The 19,349-nt window shown below is 49.2% G+C and overlaps 1 long non-coding RNA gene across 2 annotated transcripts; it reads left to right on the top strand.

Moving 5' to 3' along the window:
- The first annotated feature begins 1,398 nt into the window (after positions 1–1,398).
- LOC144246733 (uncharacterized) lies at positions 1,399–16,804 on the top strand. 2 transcript variants are annotated; one of them, XR_013340403.1, is made up of 5 exons: positions 1,399–1,569; positions 2,164–2,299; positions 15,698–15,792; positions 16,137–16,249; positions 16,497–16,804. It is a non-coding gene; the product is annotated as an uncharacterized LOC144246733 (long non-coding RNA). The 2 variants fall into 2 exon arrangements; XR_013340401.1 differs by having other exon boundaries at positions 16,137–16,804.
- The last annotated feature ends 2,545 nt before the right edge of the window (positions 16,805–19,349 follow it).

Below are 19,349 nucleotides of genomic sequence, written 5' to 3'. Positions count from 1 at the left end.
ATCTCGCTACCGTATTATATATATATAAAATATATTTATAAATACATCTATATAAAGTAGAAGTTCAAAGGTGGCTATAATAATGAAAAAAATATAAAAATATTCGAAAATCGTTTAAAGAAAGGGCTTTTTTCGTTTTTATTTGGTTGGAGGCAGGGTTTTAATGGAAAAGAGATGAATATACATTTTAGTTTGATATCATTCTAAATATGGAAATATATAATCAATGTATACAGGTGTATATATAAAAATATAAAATAGAAATAAAAATGAGTATTAGGAAGAGATAGACTGTAAATAGCATCATACATCAATCTACATTTAAAATATGCATTTGAATATAAATGCGAGAAATAGAGATACATTTAAATGGAGTTTAAATAAAGGGTTTTTTTTAAAAGATTTTTACTTGGATAGAGGCAGGGTTTTATTTTAAGCAATATAAACTTTTTAGAAATCTAAATCTAACTATAGAAATATGTAAGCGATCTAATAAGATGTGTATAAAAAATAAAATGTAATAAAATAGAATAGGAATAAATGTAAGAAGTGATAAAAATACAATTTTCCATCAGTATCCATTACAAATCCGACTGTGAGTATAAATCTGAAAAATATAAAACCAAGCCTTGTTGAAATGCAGTTTAGGAGGAAAGCTTTTTTCTTTCGGTTCCTGTCGGGTCGCAGGCAGGCTTTTTGTTCCGTTCTTTCCCGCGCGGACGCTTTGGGGCGTTCGCTGCCGAGGCCGTGCCGGCGGGGACGGCGCGGTGCTGCCGCCGTGTGGGCAGAGAGCGGTACTGCAGCCCGCCGCCCGCGGCCGCCATCTTGGGAGTGGCGTGGCGCGGACTCGCTTGACCTTCTCGAGAGGGCGCGAAAACGAGGACGTTGAAATTCGAGGACCCGTGTCTGTTTTTTACACTGCCTGAATTGCGCGCACCGCCGGCGCCTCCCGACGAGATTTTCCGCGGAGGTTCGGGTGTCGTGCACACGGGCTGTGGGGTCAGCAGCACCGCGAGCGTGTGGGTTTTTGGCGGGAGCCGACAGGCATGGGCGAAAAACGCCTCTCTCCGTCAAGGTCCCCACGGGCCGCCATCGTGTCGCGGACCCTCTGGACAAGTGCTGCCGCCTTGTGGGCACAGGGCGGTACTGCAGCCCCCCAGCCGGAGCCCGGCCGAAGCGGCGGGAGGGGCGAGGGGCGGGAGCGAGCGGCGAGCGGGGCGGTGTCTGTGAGTGAGGGGAGGGCTGGAGGCGGCTCCGCGGGCCGAGGGCGGCCGGGGCCGGTGCCGGCCGGTGCCGCCGCTCCGTCCGCTCCGGGCGCGGGGCTCGGGCGCCGCCGGGGCCCCCCGGGCCCGGTGCCGGCCCCGCCGGGCCGCGGGCAGCGGGCGGGGGTCTCCCGGCGCGGCGCCGCCTCTGCCTGCCGGAGGAGCCGCTTTCCTGCCGGAGCCGCGCTGCGCCCGGGGCCGGGAGCGCGGCTTCGCATCTTCCAGCCTCCCTCGCTGCGCTGGTTTTTAGGGTCTTATCGATGTGTTTTAAGGATTATGGAGCTGTTCTAAGAGCTCTTAGGAATATGTAGGGATTTTTTTTTTAAAAGGTTCTTTGGGGGCTTTTAGGGGTGTTTTAAAGTAGGGTATTTTTATTTTATTTTAAGGGCGTTCAGAGGCTATTTTTATGTTGTTGTGAAAGTTTTAAGGCATTTTGAAGATGAGGGATTTTTTAGGGCATTTTTGTGGGTTTTTTAGGGTCTTTTCATGGCATAGAGGCTGAGGGACAGCTTGAGGGTGACAGAGGCTGGGCCTCAGGGGGGAACGTGGGGGGGACAGTAGGTGACACAGAGAGATGCTGAGGGGGGCAGGGGCAGCTGGAGGGTGACACAGAGAAGCTGGGGGCTGAGGGGCAGAGGACAGGGATTAAGGGTGGCACACAGGAGCTGAGGGGCAGCTGAGAGGGGGCTTGAGGGGCAAGGGGGGGCTCGAGGGTGACAGCCAGAGCCTGAGGGCTGGGGGGCAGAGGGAGGGGTCAGGGGTAAAGGGTGAGGCCTTGAGGGCTGGACAGTCCAGTGGAGATCAGGGCTACAGGGTACAGCTTAGGAGGCAAGTTAGGGTACAGGTGCGGCACCCCTCACGCCACCCGTACCTCACCCTAAGCAGCCTTTTCCCTTTTCAGCCCCAACAACAGCAGCACAGCACAGCAAGCCTGACAGCGAGACCACACCGGAAGCCTCCCAGTGGGACAGGGCAGCGACCCTCGCACCAGGACAGCGCCGGAACCCTCAGAGGACAACAGGACCCGCTGCTAAAAGGTAGGGATGACATCTGTGGGCTAGAGAGCAACAGGAAGGGGTTTGGAGGCTGAGCAGGCTTCCTTGAGTGTTTTTTTTTTTTTTTGCAGAGCTATTAGGAATATTTAGGGGAATTTTGAAGGCTTTCTCTGGTGACTTTTAGAGAATTGTTATACCTTCCTAATGGCTATTTTTGAATTCCTTGGTGCATTTTTAGGGTAAGGATGAGGGTCTGACAGGATGACCACTGAAAATGTGGAGTATTACTGGAGTGCTTTGGGAAGGTGCCAGTGGAGGGCCAGTGGGTAAGGTGCCATGATGCTGGTCTGAAGGTTGTGATTTCTGAGCAAAGCAAGGTGGTTGTGGTTAGGGTTATATGGTGGCAGATTTCTCCAGCACAGAAAAAAATCAAGCCTCAAGCTTAGTACTGTCAGTTTGCAACATGTATTTGGAATGAAAAAAAAAAAAACAACCCTGAGTACTTGGGGGTGGGAGATTTGGACTGGGAGAAATCCTGGGCCGTTTTGACATCAGGGAGGCAAAAGGAAACCTGGGACCAGACAACCCAGGGGGATTGCAGGGCCCTGGGAATAAATGAGGGATATCTACATGGTGAAAGCAAATTCAGCAGCCCAGGTTCCTGGTGTCAGTTTGTAGGGCTCCCTTGGGACTGTCAGGGAAGCACAAGTTTGGGGTGGGGGCAGCTGGGGTCTGAACATATCCTTCCATGTTCGGATTTTTTTCAGTCAGCCTCACCCGAAGTCCCAGGGGGCTCTGGGCAGAAACACAGGCCATTTTCCCTGGGAAAGAAAAGTCACCAGTCCAGGTTCCTGATGTCAGTTTGTAGCGCTCACGTGTTCTAGGACTCATGGCAGCTCAGCCTCCTCGAGAGTAGCTGCAAAGTTTCAAGACAGACAGGTGATCTGCTCCTCTCTGGCTAAGAAGGATGGATACTGGTGATGAAATTGGTGTTGCTACCTGAAATAGTAAAACTTTAAAAAATTCCTGAAGGTACAGCTGATATGTCTGCTCAGTCTATTCGAGTGTATTTCAGAAAAGGAGAAAATTCTTGGAGTAGATTCAGTCACCTTGGAGGGGTGCAGCACCTTGGAGGATGCTCATTAATGATTTCAAAGGGAAGTGTCACTGAAAGGCAATGTCACAAATCCTCACAAGTGGGTAACAGCAGTCAGGTTAATGTTTGTGGCTCTTCAAAAGCTTTACTTGGATGTCTCTTCAAAACAGTCTGGATGCACTGAAGGAGGGCTGTGCCTTCCTTTTTTCTTTTTGAGTAGCTGCCTGAAGATAAATATAAGATGGACTTTCTTAAAACATAAATGAGAAAACACCCAAGGCTGGGTGAAAGTCTTGAATGCTCAGACTTAAAAGTCATCAATTCCCCAGCAATGTTAGATGAGCCTAAAGTGTATAGGTCAGCAACAACTTCAGCAGGCAGCCTAAAAAACACAAGAAGATTTATTCTCTTGGATATTAAACATGGCATCTTATTCTTTGGCAGCTCATAGGTGATCTCTGCATGGGGCTGCACATGCCTTTCTCTGCGTGTGTGTATTTGCCTGCAAGTGTAATGTGACAGTCCTAAAGCATTTGTGGATGCAGATAAACCAAGTCCAGCTCAAATGTATTCCATAAACAGCTCTTGAGGTACACTCATCTTTGTGTTGTTTCATTTGTTCAGTTCTTGGAAAGTCACAGGAGCTTATTAGACTGCTCTGGCCTATGCCCAGGGGAGTCACTTAGGTGGGAATTGGACACCTCTAGCCGTAAACCTATAAAAGGAAGAAATGCATACCGTTATTTTTGTTGGGTCTTATTGAATGAACTGGCTGCTCATCTTCTGCAGAATCCTAAGCACTGTATTTAAAGCCTCCGAGTAAGTTCCTTACTTTGAATAATTGTCCCTGCAGGTCTGACATGCTGGAACAAGGCGGGCACTGGGGGTGAGAGAGCCCAGTGCTTCCTCCTCCTCGTGTGCGAGTTCCTGCAGTGCCGTAAGAGCCAGAGCTGTGAGCTTTTCCTTCGAGGGCTGGGCACGGCCACAGCAGATGGAGGCACGGGAGCAGGAGGCTTCAGGACAGGGCTCTGTGGTGCAGGGAGAGCAGCAGCTCCCGAGCAGCTCTGCGCTACAGGAAGGCTCCAGCTCCTGGCAGCACTTGCTGCTCCAAGGACCACTGTGGTCTCGTCCAGAGCATGTGCTGGGTGGGCTCAGACAAGCAAACAGTGCTGTAGAGAGCTGGTGACAACTCCTGAGGCCTCTTCTCCACTAAGTAAGCCATAATGTAACTTCGCTGCCATAGGTTTGTCTGTGAGTGGTCTGTGATTTTGTCTTGAAGATCGGTGCAAATTGGATGATTGGCTGTAGAGTGTGTGCATCTGTCTCTTCTAAGGCTGATGGAGGACTGCAGATCTCCATCCAGAATGTGACCCACCGGGAGCATATGCTGTGCCATTGGTGATGCATGTGGCAAGGACTAGTGGCCCATTTGTCTGCAGCTTGTCCCCATATGATTTCTTGCATGCCCCGTGGCAGGGCTGGTCTGTGTTACTCGAGTTCCAGAAGGCTGCGATGCAGTGAGAGTGGCATAACAAGTAGTTCTGACCTGTAAGGGCACTGGTTCCCAAATGCCTCCCAAGCAAGGCTGCTGCTCTCTCTTTGGCTATGCCAAGCAGCACATCTTGCTGCATATGTGGTCACCAGGGTGTGCAGATTGCACTGCACCAAAAGTCTCCACCACCAGTGCTGGCTGAATAATGTATTTTCACAACAGATATTATTCTGCATCTGCCTTGTGACTTTTAATTTCAGTTTTCTCCGGGAGCGTTTGGGCAATGATTGTTATCCGGTATGTGCCAGATTCTCACCATTGCCTGAGTGTTTCTTTTTGTCAGATTGAGTTTTCCTTTTCTCCAAGGAATTTGCGGCTTTTAAGCAGAAAATAGTTACATTTCTTAGCTGTTTGCCTGTGTGGTTAAAACAGGGCAATGCATGAGGCCAGGACCTCGCTTTGCTTTCAGAACTGATCCCGTCAATGCTTCCTGGCAGTGTTTCCTTTCGCACAGCACCAGGTCAGGACTGTTTCAGCATTTTGCTGGTAGTCAAGGGTGAGTCCAGCCATCCAGGTTGCCCTTGCTGTCCCCATATGGAGGATGCTCCAGCAGACTGAGGTCAGAGTGTGTTATGTGGCCGTGAGCTGAGCCATACACAGTCACTTCTTGTCTCTGGGCAGAGGACTTTGCTCCTCTGTTCCATTAAGTTACCAAGAGTGATCGTTGCTGAAATTACTCTGTTAAATAATCCAGAAGTTTGCCTTTTCCTCCTTTCTTTCCTGAGTTCAGAAGTTGGTAACCTAAGCACCCAGCCGTGCTGTGCATCCCTTAGTGCTGTGTGTGTTGCTGCAGGGCCTGGGGCTTGGGTCCAGAAGGTCTGGCTTGTTTGTTCCCCTGGGTCTGGAGGAATACAGATTTTATTTATTTTATTATTTTTGATTTTTTTTAATTTAAAAGCTATCCAGCAGTTTGTCAGTTGAAGCAGAAGACAATCCTTTGCACCGATACGTACTCATGTGCACATGCTAATCAGCTGAAGTGTTAAAGCTCAAGGTGAGTGCTCCAGCCTTTAATCAGTGACCAGTCATTGATTTAGCACATCCACAAGTTTCAGGAAGTAGTTCCTCCATTGCATCCAGCTTTTAGAGTACCTTTAGACACTAGAGATACTTTTCAATGTGTAATTGATGAGGTAAATGGTTTCTTAATAGCATGTGCTAAAGAGAGATGTGAAAAGCAGCTGAGCAATATTGCCACTTCTGGGGGTTACAGGTGGTGGGTACTATCAGTCAGAACTGGAAAACACAGAACTGTGACCTTTTATAAGTACTGAGCGAAACACTGAGTTACTGCTGGTCAATTAAAAGCAGTTTGGGTGCTTAATAGTTGTTTCTGATGATACTCATACACAGATGAGTGAGGAGCTACTTGAGGCAATGTGTGTGCAGCTGTCCAGCCAGAACTGAAGCAGCCTCTGGTGAAGGTGAATGCAGAGAGGCTTATGTGGCAGAGGAGCTCAGCAGATGACAGGGGGCTTGTCCACGGACTGAAAGAGGCGCTCGGGATGGGTGTGGGGTATTACAAAACAGCAGATGTCACAGGGATTGAGCAAAGGTTTAAAATGGAAGGAATCGGCCATGAGAGAGTGATGGCCAGATGGAAATCCAGCTAAGGCCCTGAAGTGGGATTATGTAAGGCAAACATCAATGAGAATCAGCTGGGGAGCAAGAGCAGCCAGCAGCCAGGCTTGTTTCTGGTCTCTTGCCATAGATCAGACATGCTTTAGGGTGTGCATGATGACTAGAGGCTGTGATAGCTTTAGCTGTAGCACTTCTGTCTCCAGCCATTGTGAGTGAGTTCTGTGCTTAGTTCTCTGCTCTGGTGCATTGCAGGATTTTTAGGGTAAATATTTTTTCCATCAGTGTAACCCACCAATTGCCAACATCTCGAGGCAGCTGGATGGGGTGGTGAATATGTCATTCTTTTGCTGGTGGCTATCAGAAACGCGTAAGAGGAATATTTCATCTTTGTTCTACATAGTGCTGTGCTAGCAAGTGCTTTCCAATAGGCTGTAATTCCCAGAGCAGTGGGGCAGGAGCTGCTCCATGATCCAGGAGCAGGCTCCCATGTAGTGGGTTGGATGCAAGGCACCCACCAAAGCCTCTCTTATCACTTGCCGCCACAGCTGGACAGAGGAGAGAAAATACAAAAAAGGGTTGAGATAAGGACCAGGAGAGATCGCTCGTCAGATACCGTCACAGGCGAAAGAGAGTCTTATTAGAGATACTAATTGAATTTATGGCTAAATAGTCAGAGCAGAATAATGAGAAACAACATAAAACCTTAAAAACATCATCTTCCCACACCCTCCTTCCCAGCTCTACCTCCTACCCCATCTGTGCAGGGACACAGGCAATGGGGGTGACAATCAGTTCATCAGGGAAAGCAGTCGCTCTCCTGCTGCTCCTTGGGGTCTCTCCCATGGGAGACAGTTCTCCATGAACTTTTGCAGCATGAGTCCGTCTCGCAGGCAGCAGATCCCTGTGAATTGCTGCAGTGTGAGTCCATCCCACAGGCAACACTCCCCATCACACTGCTGCAGTCTGTGTCCCTCCAGTGGGTGAAAGTCCCTTCAGGCTGCTGCAGCGTGGGCCACCCTACCACGGGTACAGCCTTTCAGGGACAAGCTGCTCCAGCAGGGGCTCCTCCTTCCACAGGCCTCCCACGGGGTCACAGCCTCCTCACAGGCATCCCCCTGCTCTGGCATGGGTCTCCTCCACAGGCTGCAGGTGGATCTTTGCATCCCCATGGATCTCCATGGGCTGCAGGGGCACAGCTGCCTCACCATGGTCACAGAGCAATCCCAGCTCCTGTGCCTGGAACACCTTCTCCCCCTCCTTCTTCACTGACCTCGGTGTCTGCAGAGTTGTTCCTTTCACGTACTCTCACTCCACTCTCCTCTGGCTGCAATTACAACTGTGCAGAAACTTATTTTTTTCTTTTTTCTGAAACACATGATCACAGAGGCACCACCACCATTTCTCATGGGCTCAGCCTCGTCCTGAAGCACATCCATCTTTGGAGCTGCCAGGGACTGGCTCTGCCAGACATGGAGGAAGCTGCCAGCAGCTTCTTGCAGAAGCCGCCGCTCTGCCCCCCACCCTGCTACCAAAGCTTTGCCTTGCAAACCCAGTACAGTTGTATTTCATTGTTGGTCTGTCTGCACAGGCTATTAATGGTGGGGATCTGCCACCTCTTTGTTCCCCAGTACAAAGGTAAAAAGGATGTCTGCAGCTCCACGTCCAGTTTTTGGGGGTAAGGAGAGGAGTAAGCAGCAAAGGACGCACAAACCCAACTCCCATTCTGCCACGTGCCAGGTTTCCACAAGACAGGAACATAACGCACCCTACCTCTGCTCAGAAGAGTGTGGGGAGCCTAAAATTCTCTGTGCTAATTCAGTCAGACTGCCCAATGATACGGCCGAACTGTCAGCAGCTTAAATAGTTTTCATGGCTGTCATTGTGGTTGGGGAATTGCTTCATGTCTGGGTTTCTTGCCAGAGCCTGAGGAAAGGAAGTAGCCAAGACCAGGTGAGAAGCGGTGTAAGGTAGGCGATTAATTTCTGGATTCCTTTGCCACTCACAGAGCAGCTGCTAATGGGCTGGGCTTGGGGAGTCTGGTTTACAGGCACTTGGAAGTGCTGATACCATCTGGTGAAATGTTAGGTGTCTTTTTAAGAGAAAAAAAATGAAAGTGTTTCTGTTACAACCGTGAATAAAGAGCCTGGGCGCAGCAGTGACTGCCTAGTAGCAGAGGGACAGAGGCTGCAGGCAGGTTTGTATCCTCCATAGAGCTGGAGCAATGGCAGGATTACTTTGCCTGCACGTTCACTGCTTTGAGGGAGGAACAGGGTAGGAGAAATTAATGTAATAGGAAACAGAAGCACAGACTTGAGACTGTGCTTATTTCGTTGCTGTGGTGAAATAACGCAGGGACATTTGATGATTTTTAAAAATGTATTTATTTAAAGAAAAAAATGTGGCAAATCTTATCAGAAGAGTTTAGGTTCCTGGCAGCTTTACAAGTCAGGTACCCTGTGCCTACATACAGTATTAATAATGGCTTTGCAGTATTTTTGGTTAAAATTTACGTTCATTAAAAATTCTTCAAAGCACTTCGTAATTGGTGAGCAGCATATGAAAGGTTAATGAATGTTGAACATGTTTTACAGTTACCTTTGAGAAGGACCCTTTACATCCGTAAATGCCTGCCTGAGGTGGCCTCTGCTTTAGGACTTTAAAGCTTAAAGAAATCCTACATACAGAAGAAATTCTTCCCTGTTACGGTGACAAGGCCCTAGCAGAGGTTGCCCAGAGAAGCTGAGGCAGCCCCACCCCTGGAATTGTCCAAGGCCAGGTTGGATGGGGTTTGGAACAACCTGCTCTAGTGGAAGGTGTCCCTGCAGGGGATGGGATGAGAAAAGCTTTGGGGTCCCTTCCAACCCAAACCATTCTCTGATTCTGTGATTGTACATGTTGAAAAAGGAGGCTGTGGCCTTATGTGCTTAGGTACAAACCTCCCACCTATTCTTCTGAACATACCAGTTTAGTCATTTATTCTTTCCTTTGTGCTTTCACAAGAAGCCCTTGTGCCCTTCAAAATCTCCGTAGGAGTTTGTGGTCAGTTTCCAGAATAAACAGGGATGGAAACCCGAGCAGTTTGGTGCATCCCTACTTGCTGCTGGAATGATTGTGGATTTGACTGACGGGGTTTTGTTCCTGAACACAAGAAAAGTTTTATTCCAGTGCCACACTCAAGCGTAGCAGTGGGGCCGTGTGCGTGGCTGACCCAGCAGATGGGGCAGAGTCTTCATAAAGTAAATATATAGTAGCAGTCCTTAAGGATGTGGCCCTTCTGGGAGTGCTTGCATGTGTATGTATCAAAACCGTTTACAGAGAGGGAGGGCCCTTTTAATGCAGTTGAACTGCTACGGAAAAATTTTGGTTTCAAAACCATTTAATTAAGGTTAATGAAATCTGGGACTTGGGCACTGTATCTCGTGCAGTAACGCACGTCTCTGTTCTTGATAGATGTCTTCCATTTGCAACAGTAGTTACATACTGGGGACTCAAATCCCCATTGTCCCCATGCCTTCAGAGTAGGGCAGGCTCTTGTCTTAATTTTACATTATAACCCTTTCCAAATGGAGACATAATGACGTAATTCATTGTTGCATTTTGAAACAGTGTGGTCAGCGTGAGGATTTGATCGAGCAGTTCCACTCTTCCAAAAGTACTAAGGTGCTTGCAGATATTTGATATTGAGCTATTTTGGCTCTCAATTGCAAAATGAATAGGTCAGGCAAGGCCTTTGAAAGGAACTTAATAGATACATGTCACAGTCACAGAGAAGCAGGAAACTCTTCTGCTAAAATGAGGCTGGGTTTGTGAAAGGTCACAGTTAACCTTTTAAAGTAAGTTTTTGCAGGTCTGCAGAGCAAATACTGCATTTTTAATGGGTATGGGTAGAATCTCTGTTTTACTGATAATGCTCCAAGTTTTATTTTTTCTCCAAATTGTAACAGAGCTTCTTGTAAGCTAAGCAAGCCAGCCTTAAGGCGTTTGCTTTATTGCTTCATAGTGAACTACTGAAATAGCAAGGCATTGAGCAGTAAGTACAAGAAGCAGCATAAGCTGCCAAAATAGCAGCAAAATACTTTATTACTGTTGTTATTATTATTACTATTGGTGACTTTTAAGTGCTGTCATCATTTTTTCAGAGACTGTTGTGACACAAATAGCCACCCAAGTTGGCTTAACTTAAAAGTTCATTTTGTTTGCCTCTATAAGCACCAATCACTTAGAAATTTGGGGAGGGGTCTAAAAAGGACTTCATATAGATACCGGTGTAGGTGGGTGTACAGATGTCTGTACATATTTAGCTATCTATTTATCTATCTTTACATACAGATATATGAAACACTTATAATAACTATACTTTCCTCCATTCCTAAGCTTCTCCCAGAAGTGCTTTTCTGCTGAATTTGGTGTTGCACATGTGACACGGGGGATGGGTTAGAAACCTCTGGTGGGGAGACAGGAGTTCAAATGCAGTCTTGGGCCTGGCATCTAAACCAAAACAAGCTTCTTCCAGGCTCCTAAAGCTTGCTCTGAGCCAACAGACACTTCTCTAGGCTACGTGGGCTGGGGTTCTCAGTAAATAAGTGACAGTGTCATTGCATCATATGGAAAGTTTAGATTGGGAAAGCGGAAATTGTCCTCGCTAAACTTTGGCATGTACTTGTATTTGAGAACATAGAGGCCCAGAGGATGTTTGTCATTGAGTGTCACAGCAGGAAGGAATGCAGGAAAAACCCCTCTTTGGTGGGGTCAGGACAGGATCTGCACCCTGTTATGCTCCTGCCCTGACAGAAGCTCAGCAAGCTCCTGTTGCTCCGTCAGGCCCCTGCAGGAAAGCTTTGAACAATGGTCAATGCAGGAGAGATGTCACAGGTGATGGAGCGTGTTTGTGCCAAGGCACAGTGCAGAAGTGAGCCCTGGCTCCAGTGAATGCCACGTATTTTTATGAGTTTTCAGTGTGTTTTCAGAAGTATCCCTTGGAATGCAGAACTGAGGATTAAAACTAATAGCTGGCTGTGTCAATACTGAGTGGTTTTACTCTGTAATGGTAGAATTCAGTGGCCTCTTCACTTCAAAGGTGTCAACTGAAAGATGTTGCAATGAAAAAGAGGTGGAGATGAACAGTGCTTTGAGAGAGCAGAAATGAAGGTTGCGGGCAATACTGAAGAAGAAGCAGATGCAGGTGGTGAGGGAGTTGGATTTTTGCGAGAAGAGAGTGTTTCTCAGGAGCAGAGAGCCAGCGGGCTCTCCGGGGACAGCAGTGCTGGGGATGAGGTGAGTCTGTGCCCTGCACAGCTCCCTGGCCCCGTGATGGAGAGTTGTCCCAGTGGCTGTAGCTTGGGGGCCGAGTCTCCATCCTCTCAGCTTACCATGGGAGCCTATCCCAGCCCAGCAGAGCTGCTGGAAATCTCCCTGTATTCCTGCTTAGACTCTGGTCTTTGGTTTGGTCTGGGCAGTGCCCGGTGCTTTGCTCAGGGACCGTCTAGCCTTGCCCTGTACTTGCACTGCTGACCCCAGCATTTGCCACACTCTTCCCCGGGCTTTGATTGTGTTTCTGGACTCAAAGCTGTGCTTCTGACACTCGGTTTCCTTTGGCCTCGCTATGTGTTAGCTCAGTCTTTTGCTACCAGCCTGCTTCCCTGCTCAAGATTTCAATTGCTGGAGAGATGTGCAGACTCCCTGTAGAGCGTAGATTGGAGAAGCTCAGAAGCCATCTGAGGGCCTCCCCCAGAAATAAGCCAAGGGTTTGGTGCCTGTTTAGCTTCTCCGTGTTTGGCAAGTTCAGCTGTGCAGCCTGCCCTACAAGCAGGCATTTAAGCTAGATCATACTCAGAAGTCTCTCTTAGGCAGAGATAAATAATTGCTTCTACACTCAAGTCTCCCACCTCAGCCTGGGAACACAAGATGTGGGGCAGAATCAGTGAGGAGGGACCCCACACCAACTGCCTGAAACGCACGATATACCCTCAGAGAATGCAGCTGCAGTGCCTAAGGGGATCTTTGAGGTCCAGGAAATGAAATGTCTTAGGAACAGGCTATCAGACTGTCCCTCTGGAATTGCAGCTAAATTTAGGTTGCAGATTATCAGAGCATCCATTTGCTCTCTCCCTGGCCATGGCAATGCCTGCACAATTCCACAGCACATTCAAGAGGATGTTAGCAACTTGCTCAGTCTGAGGATCATCTGTTTCCTACCGATGGGTCTTTGCCCACCCTCTCCTTGCTGGAGGGCATGAGGAGCCCTCAGTCTCAGGGAGCTCTTGCCTTATTTGGCCCTGTGGAAACCACAGGAGAGAGTGGAGCTCTTGCTGAAATTGGATCCAGTATATTACAGGAGTGATGACTTCCAAAAGTGTCCTAAGGTGGTACAAGTCAGCATGCTGGCACCCTCAGTCTCTGCCCTCATTATTTCTGACAAACACTGTTCTGTTTCCTCAATTATTCTTGTATTTGGAGAAAAAGAGTGTTCACAGCCTTGTTCTAAGGACATGGTGCAGGGATAAAGATAAGTTTCAAACCATTACGTAAGAATATATAACATAACCCCAAACGTAACAAACACAGTGGATCATATAGTGCCTCCACACACCTTCTTCCCTCAAGGAACTTTAAATGTTCTAAGAGTCATAAGCATATTTAATTACTGGGGAATGTTTAAGCACAGTTTCTTGCAAAGGAGGAAAGAAGAGGACTGCTAGGATCCTTCCCGCTGGAGGTTTTGCGTGGTTAGTGCCTTCTGCTCTGATGGAAGGCCTTGGTATAGAGGATTCCTCTGGCGGAATCCTCTGGTATGCTGGCAATTAATTAACTTTTCCTACCTTGCACACATGGAGATAGTGAACAAAAATCCTCCTCTATTTGTGTCAGAAGGTTATTGAGAGACTGGGTTCGAGAGAGTGACTGCCTAAGAGAAATTCTCCTAGCAGCTACCTCAGAAAGCCTCAAGAAGGAAGCAGCCTTGGCTTCAGTGTTCCCACTTGTCCAGCACAGGCACCTGGCGTGGGTTGGCTTCACCTTCTCACAGGCATGGTGAGGGGCACTGCCTGTCCTGGGGCGCTGGGGCACTGCAGCCCAGCACATCCAATTGGCTTTTACATTTCCAGCTCTTAGGAGTGAGTTCTTCAAAGTCACAGCTCTAGCAGCAGCAGGAGAAAAATCTAGAGGCTTTCATGAGCAGCACTTAGGCTCTTCAGAAAACAGAGTCCAAGGCCACTTCACTAGGACTACTCTGGAGAAGGACAGAAAAGAGAAATTCAGCCTAGCCTCACCCCCACGACTTTGATTACCAGCTGAGGTAGGGTTAAATGAGTATTTAAAGAGGTTGGGTTCACTGACACCTGCTGGGATGCATTACCTCTTGTTAGGATGAACTAAGAGTTCTGCTGAGCTGAAGTAAAAGGCTTATATTTGTCCTCTTTGGGATGAAAGGGCTCTCAGTTGGCTTCAGTTCTTGTAAGTTGCCCTGATGATGCTGTAATGGAACAGGCTGACCTGTGGTTTAGAGCTTGCTGAATTAAATTAGTCACAGGTGACAAATGCAGTGTCCACAGAAGTCCCTCTCTGTCTGCTGAGCTGCAGCTCTACTTTGAGGGGTAATGAGTAAGTAAGGAATAAACGCATTTTGACTTTCGGGGTTCGAGCTGCACTTCCAGCTTTTTTAATTAAATAAAACATTATAAACTCAGCAGGCTTGCTCTGAAGACCCTGGAAATCACAAAATTATTAAGGTTGAAAGGGACCCACCAGTGGAGTCATCTTGTACAATGTCCCTGCTCAAGCAGGAGGAAAATGTCTGAAATCAGAGTTCAGTTCCCTATTGCAACAGTGGTAGAGTGGAATTTTGTCTCTTTTTCGAGTTTATGTTAAAAGGTGTAGGCAGCTATGATGGAAAATTGTAAAACTTGGTCTTGCTGACCAAGCCCAGTGTTCCTTGACTTTAAATGCTGCACAGATATGAGACTACCTAAGTTTGTGATCCTCCTGCTAGTAATCCAAGTGCAAGTGTGTCAGGGATATGGAAGTCCTAGAGACCAAGCACTGAGTCATTACAAAGGAGAAATACATGTCAAAGAGAATCGTGCAGGTTCTTGCCAAAATGTATTTATTAAGAGATGGACCCTGAATTTTTCAAATCCTGCTGTAGGGCAGTGTCACTTGGGCTTTGCCCTAAGGTGGAATTCTGAGTATGCCAGGTATTCCTCTTTATTCCTCCCACTGTTAGGATAAACTGTGGCACTTTGTGTCCTAATCCAAGAATAAAAAGCTGTTCTTTCCCTGGCTGGGATGGGTTCCTCAGTCCTATGAGGGTAATACAGAGCAACAGACAGCACTCAAAGCTCCTGTCATATGGCACTGCAGGGTACACATTGTGCAAGCAAAAGGAAGAACTGGAGACTATAGGAGATCAACCTAATGAACAGCTCCTGAGCTCTGCGGAGAAGTGATACAGCTCCCTGGAGCACTGCTGGAAGTAGCAGAATAATTGGCTGCAAATAATGCTGTCCAAATGGAGGGCTTTTCTGTCACAGAAATGGAGAAAATGACTTTCATTATTCAGTTAGCTCCTGGCACGCTGGTTTCAGTGGTGCTTTTGACGCAATCTGAGCCTCCAAGGTGTGGTACCAGAAGAGGTGTTGCCAGCTTCTCCTAAGGCCACCATACAGACATGCGAGTATGTGAAAGTAACTGATAGCTCTAGCTCTAGTTCTGGTTAGAGATGTAGGGAATGCCCCTTTACTATGATAATATGCTGTAAGAGCATCTTCAAAAGGAAGGTGTCAGAAATTCTTTAGTGTTATTTTTGTGCTGTGGTCTGCAGAGGTGTAGCTGTCATTCCAGAACTATTTTTGTTTTGATGGCTTGAGGCATTGTGGGTTTGAGTCAGGAATAATTTTTTGTTAAGTTTATTTGTGATATTTAAAAACCCAGCTCCACGTGGGCCTGGATGCTGATCCCTTTTGCTGGTCAGTGAGAGCATCTGACAGCTCATATTTCCAAGTGCTTTATTTAACAGGAAGCTGGTTTGTTCCTTCTTGTGAGTAGGATCGTTGGCTTTGCATGGGCAAAGCCACTCTGGAATTTCAGGCTAAGAAAAGAGTTAGGGAACTCTTTTCAAACATAGTCCTGGAGGTAGCAAGCAGCTTGGCTTGGTAATCCTGTGGGGAAATAGAAGAATATCTGTTCTGATTTTTGTCTTCTCTTTCTTCCACAGCTGATTCTGTATCCCTGACTTCCCTTCACGTCAGGGACACGTGGCTTGGAGCACAGGAGCTGGATTTGTCACTTAGCTGCGGCAGGTTGGTGCAGGTAACAAATTACAGGTGACTTGGAAACTGGGGAACAAAGGGAAGGATCTGTTATGTCTCTTAGCAAAAAAAATTGGCTCCATCAGGGCATTAATTCAGGGGACTGACACTTCACCTTTAACGTTCTGCCCTGCTCCATCCTCATCGCCGTGAGCCATGAGAGCCTCCTGAGCTGTTCTCCTATAGACCTACCTTGTCTGGTCAAAAAAAAAATCAGTATTTTATTACTGGGTGCAAACTTGGGGAAGATTTTATTCATCATCTCTCAGTGGGACATTAAAGCTCCAATTTCCCTTTTCTGGAACACTTTGAGAGACAATATTACTTCTGTAATTTTTATTACAGGCATTTTTATCTTTTTGAAGAACCAAAAAGACTGCATGCGTGTGCCCTTCATATCCATCCTCTGTCTAATACAGGACAGGAGAAGAAGGCTGCAGAGCTTCCTACACTGGGGTGTAAGTACCCAGTATGAATAGAAGAGTGGGCTAGGGAATTAGGATGGTTTGCTTGGGTTTAAAAAGCTTGAATGGCACTTCAAGACATTTATGTCAGACATGGTTTGTTTTTATTACCCTTTTTTTAATTAAAAAAAAAAAAACACGCGCACACAAAAAAACCACAAACCAAACCAAAACAAAACCCTAATCCATCCCTGCTGCTGCGATGTGGGACCAAAACCCGCGTTCCCTGCGCTCGGAACAGGTGAGAGGTGGAACTAAAGCCCAAAGGATTTTCTGCTCAGTGACTGTAGCTGAGTTTTATTGGGAGCTCTCTGGGAAATCTGGCACATCGTTCGGGGATGTGGCCGTGAGGGGAGCGGAGCCCAGCTGCAAACAGGCAGTGCCGGAGCGAGAACCTCTGCAATGCAAACCGGGCTTTCTTCCGTGGAATCCCGGCTGTGTGCTGCCCCAGGGCCTTTGTACAAATAGCGTCACCGGAGCTGCACGTTCCTTGTGATGTGGATGGGATTTTGGGGGGGTTCAATAAAAAGGAGATGCAAAATGAGGGAATTGCTTTTACGTGTAACTATTCTTGTCCTAGAGGAGCCATCAGCTCTGTCCCGAGAGCTGAGTTACGAGTGTGTGTGTTGAAAGAACCGCAAGCCTTTAGGGGCTGCAGTTTGTGTGCCCTGTGCTGAGGTGCCCTGAGGAAATGTGTGAGCCGGAGGGAGCCGGGGCCGGGCGGAGGGAGCCGAGCTGTGGGAATGGGCGAATGGAGGGGGGTGCGGGCGGGACTAGGCGAGCGTGGGCGAAAGCGGCCGAAAGGGGCCGAGGAGGCGAGCGGAGCCGAGCTTTGCCGAGTTCAGCCGAGGCGAGCCGAGCTTTGCCGAAGAGGCGAATGCGGCCGGAAATAGCCGAGCGTGGCCGAAAGTAGCCGAAGCTGGCCGAGGAGCCGAGTGCAGCCGAACGGAGCCGAGCTCTGCCGAGCGCAGCAGCCCGGGCAGGGGGGGCGCCGGGGCGGAGCCGGGGCGCCGGGAGGATCCCCTCCTGTCCCTCTCTCTCCCGCTCCATGCTCCTGCCCGTATTCAGTTACCTCTCTTTCCCCCGTTTCCATGTCCCCCCCAAACCCGGCTCCTTCCTGTCCTGCCCCTGCCCCGCTGCTCCGTTCCATTCCCCCTCTCTCCCTCCTCTGTGCCCCGTCCCTCTTGCTGCCCTGCCGGCCTTTCCCTTCCCCGCCCGCTTTCCTCCGCAGCCCGACCTCCCTCCCCGCCCTTTCTCCTGTCCCGCTCTCCCTCCTCTCTTCCCGTCGCCCCTTCGCTTCTTTCCCCCGCAGCCGCGGGGCTCGGGGCGCCGGAGAATAAAGCCCCGAGGGCCGGAGCCCGGCGCCCCCCGGGCCTTGCGGGAGTCCCCGCACGGGGCCGGAGGCTCTCGGCGGATCCCCCGCGCCGCTCGGACCCCGCCCCGGCGCTGCCGGACCTGCGGCTCCGCCGGCATCGCGCTGCGAGCGGCCCCCGCTCTGTGCCGTGCCGGCCGTGCCGCGTCCCCGCCGCCTCTGCCGCTCCCTCTTTCTGCCCCTGGCCCGCGACAGCGAGGCGGGGCGGGAGCTTCGAGCCTTCTGGGGGCTGCCCCCCCCTTTCTTGTTGCGGCGGAGTCCCTTTCTGGGGGGATGGAGGCGTGGGAAGGGCTGGAAGGGAGTGCTGGGCTGCTGTCCGGGGCAGTTGGACTCGTCCTGTGCCTTCTTCGGGGGTCAGGGTTAGGGGCTGAAGCCTCGGGCCTCTGATGGCATTTGGGGGACCCCAAGGTCGCTAGGAGAGGGACGCACACTGCGGTGGAGGAGCGGGTGGGTGGCGAATGAGGGGAGGGGGTCACGCTGGGTGCCGTCCCGCAGAGGGACCCAAAGCTGCCCCAAAATTCCCTGGGAGGGGTGTGTGTAGAATACTAAAACCGGGCAAGTGTTTCGTTTTCACAGCTATTGGTAAAGAATAGGAAGCTATGGCTGACCTCATTTGGAAAGAAGCCCTCTCTCGACCACTCATTTGTACCCAGGAATGTAGGAAACTCTGACTGTGGATGGGCAGTAGTTTTGAAAATCATGCCCTAGCCTTTTTCTCTAGGAACGAACCAAGCAAGTGCCCTGAAACCAGCGGAGCAGCTGCAGGGGCTGAAGGGAACAGAAAGGGCTCCCGGCACCTTTTGCCTCCGTTCTCTGCCATTCCCCCAAACGTGTCGCAGTCCCGGAAGAGGCGTTTGTCATGCAGCCTGCCAAAATAAAGACCTGTAAAATCCTAGCTCTGCCTTTTGTTTAACGTGTTTTTACTTCCTATTTATGTCATCACAGAAAGCAAGGAAAGAATAAATATGTCTGGTTCCCACTATTGCTCCGTGCAGGCATTTTTAAAGGCTGCTGTACTTCTGTCCTCTTTTTCCACTCCAAGCTTGACTTTTCCCCTCCTTTTTCGAGGTCTGCTGCTTTGGGTGTCCCAAGCAGGGCTGGGTTCCTCGGCAGGGGTCTTAGGAGTCGGTGCCGATTCTGCTTTTTCCGAAGGTGTAGCAAAGTGTGCCAGCAAAAGGACTGTTTTCTCCAGGGGAAAGCTTTCTTTCAATCACCATCAGAGCATGTATGTGTTTTAATTGTGTAACCAGGTGGATTAAGAAAAGCCGACAGCCGTAGCAGATTTCTGTTGAATCTGTATCTGTGAGAAGTGGGCTGTGTGCTGGAGACGGAGAGACGCTGTTGGAGAGTGGAAACAGTGGCAGGTGTGAGCTGTGAGGATGATGAGGAGGGCTCAGAGCAGCCCCAGGTGTGAGTTATTAGGATGATGAGGGCTCAGAGCAGCCACAGGTGTGAGCTGAGAGGATGATGAGGAGGGGGCGGCTCCTCCGGCGGCTGATTTAGGGGGTTTTCCTCCCATCGGTTTTGCATGAAGCTGCTGGAGAAGAGGAGTTTATGGGGGACTCCAGGGGCTATCTCCTGGAAGGACGGTGGGTGCTTCGGACAGGGTCCAGGGGATCACCTGGATACGTGGAGCATTGCTCAAAGGAGGAGCCGAGGGACAAACCTTTGTGCCGAGAAGCAGCAGCCGAGCAGGTGAGCTGGTGCGCTTTTTTAGCCGGG

The sequence above is a fragment of the Lonchura striata genome, chromosome 9 (genome assembly GCF_046129695.1).
Source record: "Lonchura striata isolate bLonStr1 chromosome 9, bLonStr1.mat, whole genome shotgun sequence".
Classification (NCBI taxonomy): Eukaryota; Metazoa; Chordata; class Aves; order Passeriformes; family Estrildidae; genus Lonchura; species Lonchura striata.
The sequence above is the reverse complement of the archived record's forward strand: the minus strand, read 5'-3'. Positions and strand labels throughout refer to the sequence as shown.